Source organism: Suncus etruscus, chromosome 15 (assembly GCF_024139225.1).
Source record: "Suncus etruscus isolate mSunEtr1 chromosome 15, mSunEtr1.pri.cur, whole genome shotgun sequence".
Taxonomy (NCBI): Eukaryota; Metazoa; Chordata; class Mammalia; order Eulipotyphla; family Soricidae; genus Suncus; species Suncus etruscus.
In genome coordinates this window covers 67,321,157-67,329,277 of record NC_064862.1, presented here as the reverse complement: position 1 = coordinate 67,329,277, position 8,121 = coordinate 67,321,157, and the positions used below count along the sequence as shown (strand labels likewise).

Sequence of the window (8,121 nt, the reverse complement as noted above, 5' to 3'; positions counted from 1 at the left end):
TTGAAAAGTTACTCCTAAAGTTGATAGCTATAAAATCTAGTTTTTACCTAACAAAATAAGAGAAGAAAAAGCAATTCCTTTGAAATAACATTTTAAAAAAGTGTTCACAATGGTTTCTATCAACAGATATGCAGTATATGACATAATGTGTACAGATGGAGCACCCCAATGCTCTCTTTATGTCTTAATGAAAATGAACATTTAAATTATTCTTTTCCTGAATTGAAAAAAACATAAAAAAGGGGGGATCAACTGTACAACTAGCCCTTGGGAAGGATAAACTGTTCAGGGGTATACAGCCTTAACACCATGATTAAAATTGTTTGCAAAAGAAATATAACATTAAAATTAAAAAACAAAAAGCAGGGCTGGAGAGATAGCATGGAGGTAGGGCATTTGCCTTACATGCAGAAGGATGGTGGTTTGAATCCCGGCATCCCATATGGTCCCCCAAGCCTGCCAGCAGTGATTTCTGAGCCTAGAGCCAGGAGTAACCCCTGAGCGCTGCCGGGTGTGACCCAAAAACCAAAATAAAACAAACAACAACAACAACAACAAAACCCAAAAAGCAAAAATCTAGAACGAAACACTTCATAGGATTGTAATATTTCATTTGATGTTAAACCAGCAAATGGCATTCATTAGAACAAAAATGGAAAAGGGGAGATAGAAGGGAGCCACAATTCACAAACACTGAGCAAGCTGACCAATACACATTACAGTCTTAAAAAAATGAAGGTCATACACTCTGTGTTACAGTGTCAAATGGCATCTATTTCTTGTCTTGCTTTGTGATGAGACCCCTTAGAGGTGTTGTGGGTCTTGTGGCATTTGGCTTCTTCTTCTCTGCAGGCTTCATTATCTAAAACAAGTTAATGAGTGTCTCATCCACACTCATCATGGCGCCAGCACTGTCAAACTCTCCGAAATAATTGGGTGCAGAAAACAGAGTGCTCTTTGCAAAAATATTTTTCTTCAACCACCTAATGGTTGATCCAAATCATGCTTATGGAGAAATTTAGCAAACACTTCTGTACCAAATGTGAAGGACAGACATGCCTCTGTCATTTTCACCCCAACCCAAGATATCTTTATCAGAGTCAGACCACAAAAGATCACAAAGAAGACCTTGATCTGGTACATCAGTTGGTCTCATGACTTGTCTCATCTGCCAGATTGAAGATCTGGCGCTAAACCTCCATGACGGCAAAATATTTTCTCGTCCACGATGGCTGCTCTCAGTAAATAGTTAAAGCAGTCTATGAAAAATTTCCAGAGTTTAATGTTGTATCTTCTTTTGCATTCATGATAAGATCCATAAATCCTATTGATGCTGGCACATTCATGTTTTCCTCTGAGGAGGAAGAAATTCTCAGGGTACTTGGTTTTATAAGCCAGTAAGAGGCAGATGGTCTCCAGAGACTGCTTCCCCCAGTAGTCCCCAAGGAACAGGTAGTTGCTCTCTGGAGGGAAATCATCAATAAAATGGTTAAGGCACTACGGAAGTAGGAAATGTGAAAACATTATGGCAATTCCTCAAAAATGTAAAAATAAAATAACATTATAATTCCATAGCTAGATACACACCAAAAAGTTTTCACATTTCAATTTCAATAAGTCTCCTTTAAAATGCCATAGACAGTGTTATACTTATGAAATAATTTATGCTCAGCTTGTGTATAAAAAAAACAATTTGTAGTCTATCCATTGAGTTGGTTGGAATTGCTAATAATTTTTTCTTTGAGTAATGGGCCATGAAGTATTTTTATTTTATATATAATTTTTAATTCATTTATTTTAAACACCATGGTTTACAAAGTTGCCCAATAGTTATTTTTGGCATTCAATGTTCCAACACCAATCCACTACCAGTATAACCAGTATATACTAGTATAACATTCCCTCCCCTGTTACCAAAGCCACATGGGCAGCCTGCACACCCTGGGGAGATGGTCACAGCTTACAGGTCTGGACACAATGGTGATAAAGAAAAAGAAGAAAAAGGAGAGAAAGAACAGTAGCCTAGCTAAGCTCAACTCAGGAAAAACTGCTTTTAAGGACCTCCTGCATCTTAACTTTGTTTCAGATTTATCTCTCTCTCTCTCTCTCTCTTTTATTTTTCAGGCTTATCTATTAAACCTACTTGCATGGGTCATTGTGTTGCTGGTTAAAATATGTTTTATAGTTTTTCCTAATGAATATTTCCCAATTGCTGTGGTGTTTTATTGTGTACCTTTATTTAACATTCCGTTTCAAACTGTATTTTCTTTCTTTTTCTTTTTTTTTTTTTTGATGTTTTTTGTTTTGGTTTTTGGGTCACACCTGGCAACACTCAGGGGTTACACCTGGCTCTACACTCAGAAATCGCTCCTGGCAGGCTCGGGAGACCATATGGGATGCTGGGATTCGAACCACCATCCTTCTGCATGCAAGGCAAACACCCTATCTCCAAGCTATCTCTCCAGCCCCTCAAACTGTATTTTCTGCAAAAAATGTTCTTGTAATTTTGTTTGATCCCCTGGCACCCCATATGGCCCCCCAAGCCAGGAGCAATTTTTGAGCTCATAGCCAGGAGTAACCCCTGAGTGTCACCAGGAGTGGCCCAAAAACCAAAACAATTTTTTTTTGGTGAAAATTGTCTTATCTTGCAATGGGATCATTATGTCATTGTCTGAAGGGGTACTAAGCTATTTCTTGTTATTTGAACATTCCACTGTAGGTTTTGTTTGTTGGGCTTATGCATGTCATGATAATTTCACATTAAGTTTGGGGTATTCCTACTGGGAAGACAATATTAAAATTAAGGTGGAGTCATGCGGCCGCATAGTGACCATATGATGCATGACTTAGAAGATCTGTGATCAAGATGTTTAAATAAAAATATTATTAAAAAAAAAAAAAGAAGATCTGTGGAGCTGGGCCAATGAGCTAATATGTGACAGTGGTGGTTCATGGGCATAACTTCAGGGACTTCTAGGAAGTATAGAGATGTGAGGGGTGCAGCCTACTCTAGCCTCAGAATCCCTGGAGATGTCAGCCACAAAACCAACAAAGTTGGTGTTTGGGGCAGTTCAGAGTCTCTGCAGAGATTAGTGGAAAAGTGGTGAAGCTGGGGCAGCAGCTTGGGGGGGAGGGGGCAGCAGATCTGTATGTGCAGCTGCCAGGGATTGTGGGGGGCTTATCCCTGCCCGCTCCTAGGGGACCCAGTACAATAAGCTGTGAGTCAGTATTAGCAAAACTAGGCTACTAGTTTTGCCTCTCTTTTGAGTTAGATGTGTTTATGGTGCCAACCTGATGGACAGTCATAGTGAAAGGCTCTGAATCATGGTCGTGGTTTCTGGGACTTCTGGAAAATACAGAGGTGCAGGGGAAGGTGGCCCGCTCTGATTCCAAAGAGTCCCTGGAGATGTCAGTGATGAAACCAGAAAACCTGTAGTTTTTGGCAGTTAGGAATCTTTACAGAGAGTAGTGGAAAAGCAGTGAAGCTAAGTCATTGGTATGACAACAGTTGTAGGGTAGATCTATGTGTGACACCAAACTTTTTTAAATCTAGGACTCAAAATAGAAGCTTGTACACTAATAATCATAGTATAATTATTAAAAACAGTCAAAAATGGAAATAATCTCTATCAGTCAATATGTGAATGCCCCAACAAAATGTGATATGTCCACGTGATGAAATAGAGTGGTAAAGAGAAAATTATAATAATTTTTGATAATTTGTATTTTAATTGAGTTTAATTTTAAATAATTAGTTTTTATGATTTTGATAATTTTTGTAATACATGAAAATAATAGGGGCCGGCGAGGTGGCACTAGAGGTAAGGTGTCTGCCTTACAAGCGCTAGCCAAGGAAGGACCACGGTTCGATCCCCTGCATCTCATATGGTCCCCCCCAAGCCAGGGGCAATTTCTGAGTGCTTAGCCAGGAGTAACCCCTGAGCATCAAACGGGTGTGGACCGAAAAACCAAAAAAAAGAAAGAAAGAAAGAAAGAAAGAAAGAAAAGAAAGAAAGAAAGAAAGAAAGAAAGAAAGAAAAAAGAAAGAAAGAAAGAAAGAAAGAAAGAAAGAAAGAAAGAAAGAAAGAAAGAAAGAAAGAAAGAAAGAAAGAAAGAAAGAAAGAAAGAAAGAAAGAAAGAAAAGAAAGAAAAGAAAGAAAGAAAGAAAGAAAGAAAGAAAGAAAGAAAGAAAGAAAGAAAGAAAGAAAGAAAGAAAGAAAGAAAGAAAGAAAGAAAGAAAGAAAATAATATTAACTTTTCTCATAGTAAAATAAGTCAGCTAAAGTATGATATTGTATTGTTTCACTTATATGATATAGGCAAATCTTTAATATAGAAAGTAGAATAGGTGGGGCCAGAGCTGTGGCACAAGCAGTAGGGCATTTGCTTTGCATGCGCTGAGGACTGACTGCAGTTTGATCCCCCAGTTGTCCCATATTGCCCCCAAGCCAGGAACGATTCTGAGTGGCAGAGTCAGGAGTAGTCCTGAAAGGTAGAAAAGGAGAAGAGAGATAGGGACAGAGAGTAAGGCACTTACCTGAATTTAGTCAACCCTGTTCCAATCCTGGCACCATATATGGTAGCCCAAGCTCTGCTGTGGGTGATCTCTAAAGGCAGAGACTAGAAGAAGCCCTGAGCACAGCTGGTGTGGCAAACAAACAAACAAACAAAATTGGTGGAAATATCTATTGGTCCAGCCCTTCTGGAAAACAATATGGACATTTCTTTTTCTTTTTTTTAATTTATTTAAACACCTTAATTTACATACATGATTGTGTTTGGGTTTCAGTCATGTAAAGAACACCACCCATCACCAGTGCAACATTCCCATCACCAATGTCCCAAGTCTCCCTCCTCCCCACCCAACCCCCGCCCTGTACTCTAGACAGCTCTCCATTTTCCTCATACATTCTCGTTATAGGACAGTTCAAATGTAGTTATTTCCCTAACTAAACTCATCACTCTTTTGTGGTGAGCTTCCTGAGGTGAGCTGGAACTTCCAGCACTTTCTCTTTTGTGTCTAAAATTATTATTACAAGGGTGTCTTTCATTTTTCTTAACACCCTTAGATGAGTGAGACCATTCTGCGTTCTCTCTCTCTCTCTCTCTCTCTCTCTCTCTGACTTATTTCACTCAGCATAATAGATTCCGTGTACATCCATGTATAGAAAAAATTTCATGACTTCATCTCTCCTGACAGCTGCATAATATTCCATTGTGTATATGTACCAGTTTCATTAGCCATTCGTCTGTTGAAGGGCATCTTGGTTGTTTCCAGAGTCTTGCTATGGTAAATAGTGCTGCAATTGAATATAGTGTAGGAAGGGGTTTTTTGGTATTGTATTTTTGTGTTCCTAGTGGTATATTCCTAGGAGTGGTATAGCTGGATCGTATGGGAGCTCGATTTCCAGTTTTTGGAGGAATCTCCATATCGCTTTCCATAAAGGGTTGAACTAGACGGCATTCCCACCAGCAGTGGATAAGAGTTCCTTTCTCTCCACATCCCCGCCAACACTGTTTAGTCTCATTCTTTGTGATGTGTGCCATTCTCTGGGGGGTGTAGGTGGTATCTCATCGTTGTTTTGATTTGCATCTCCTGATGATTAGTGATGTGGAACATTTTTTCATGTGTCTTTTGGCCATGTGTATTTCTTCTTTGTCAAAAGTGTCTGTTCATTTCTTCTCCCCATTTTTTGATGGGGTTAGATGTTTTTTCTTGTAATGTTTCTGTCAGTGCCTTGTAGTATTTTGGAGATAAGCCCCTTATCTGATGGGGTATTGGGTAAATAGTTTCTCCCACTCAGTGGGTGGCTCTTGTATCCTGGGCACTATTTCCTTTGAGGTGCAGAAGCTTCTCAGCTTAATATATTCCCATCTGTTAATCTCTGCTTTCACTTGCTTGGAGAGTGCAAGTTTGCCTCCTTAAGATCCGGTAATGTCCCTGGAGTGTTTTGCCTATGTGCTGTTCTATATATCTTATGGTTTTATCTTATGGTAAAATCCATTTGGATTTTACCTTCGTACATGATGTTAGCTGGGGGTCTAAGTTCAATTTTTTGCAAGTGGCTATCCAATTGTGCCAACACCACTTGTTGAAGAGGCTTTCCCTGCTCCATTTAGGATTTCCTGCTCCTTTATCAAAAATTAGGTGGTTGTATGTCTGGGGAACATTTTCTGAGTATTCAAGCCTATTCCACTGATCTGAGGACCTGTCCTTATTCCAATACCATGCTGTTTTGATAACTATTGCTTTGTAGTACAGTTTAAAGTTGGGGAAAGTAATTCCTCCCATATTCTTTTTCCCAATGATTGCTTTAGCTATTTGAGGGTGTTTATTGTTCCAAATGAATTTCAAAAGTGTCTGATCCACTTCTTTGAAGAATGTCATGGGTATCTTTAGAGGGATGGCATTAAATCTGTATAATGCCTTGGGGAGTATTGCCATTTTGATGATGTTAATCCTGCCAATCCATGAACAGGGTATGTGTTTCCATTTCCGTGTGTCCTCTCTTATTTCTTGGAGCAGAGTTTTATAGTTTTCCTTGTATAGGTCCTTCACATATTTAGTCAAGTTGATTCCAAGATATTTGAGTTTGTGTGGCACTATTGTGAATGGGGTTGTTTTCTTAATGTCCATTTCATCCTTATTACTATTGGTGTATAGAAAGGCCATCGATTTTTGTGTGTTAATTTTGTAGCCTGCTACCTTGCTATATGAGTCTATTGTTTCTAGAAGCTTTTTGATAGAGTCTTTAGGGTTTTCTAAGTAGAGTATCATGTCATCTGCAAACAGTGAGAGCTTGACTTCTTCCTTTCCTATCTGGATTCCCTTGATATCCTTTTCTTGCCTAATCGCTATAGCAAGTACTTCCAGTGCTATGTTGAATAGGAGTGGTGAGAGAGGACAACCTTGTCTTGTGCCAGAATTTAGAGGGAAGGCTTTTAGTTTTTCTCCATTGAGGATAATATTTGCCACTGGCTTGTGGTAGATGGCCTTCACTATATTGAGAAAGGTTCCCTCCATTCCCATCTTGCTGAGAGTTTTGATCAAGAATGGGTGTTGGACCTTATCAAATGCTTTCTCTGCATCTATTGATATAATCATGTGGTTTTTATTTTTCTTGTTATTGATGTTGTGTATTATGTTGATAGATTTATGGATGTTAAACCAGCCTTGCATTCCTGGGATGAAACCTACTTGATCGTAGTGGATGATCTTCTTTTTTTTTTTTTTTTTTTTGGTTTTTGGGCCACACCCGGTGACGCTCAGGGGTTACTCTTGGCTATGCGCTCAGAAGTCGCTCCTGGCTTGGGGGACCATATGGGACGCCGGGGAATCGAACCGCGGTCCGTCCTAGGCTAGCACAGGCAAGGCAGGCACCTTACCTTTAGCGCCACCGCCCGGCCCCGGATGATCTTCTTAACGAGGCATTGAATCCTATTTGCCAGGATTTTGTTGAGGATCTTTGCATCTGCATTCATCAGCGATATTGGTCTGTAATTTTCTTTTTTTGTAGCGTCTCTGTTTGGTTTAGGTATCAAGGTGATGTTGGCTTCATAAAAGCTATTTGGAAGTGTTTCTGTTTGTTCAATTTCATGAAAGAGTCTTGCCAAGATTGGCAGTAGTTCCTCTTGGAAAGTTTGATAGAATTCATTAGTGAATCCATCTGGACCTGGGCTTTTGTTTTTCGGCAGACATTTGATTACTGTTTTAATTTAATCAATGGTGATGGGGGTGTTTAGATATGCTACATCCTCTTCCTTCAACCGTGGAAGATTATAAGAGTCCAAGAATTTATCCATTTCTTCCAGGTTCTCATTTTTAGTGGCGTAGAGTTTTTCAAAGTAGTTTCTGATTACCCTTTGAATCTCTGTCATATCAGTAGTGATCTCTCCTTTTTCATTCCTGATACGAGTTATCAAGTTTCTCTCTCTCTCTTTCTTTGTTAGGTTTGCCAGTGGTCTATCAATCTTTTTATTTTTTCAAAGAACCAACTTCTGCTTTCGTTGATCTTTCGGATTGTTTTTTGGGTTTCCACTTCGTTGATTTCTGCTCTCAGCTTTGTTATTTCCTTCTGTCTTCCTATTCTTGGGTCCTTTTGTTGAGCATTTTCTAGTTCT

At 39.2% G+C, this 8,121-nt stretch overlaps 1 pseudogene; it reads right to left on the bottom strand.

The window, feature by feature from the left end:
- Window positions 1–780: 780 nt before the first annotated feature.
- LOC126029917 (serine/threonine-protein phosphatase PP1-gamma catalytic subunit B-like) lies at window positions 781–3,306 on the bottom strand (annotated as a pseudogene).
- Between the last annotated feature and the right edge of the window lie 4,815 nt (window positions 3,307–8,121).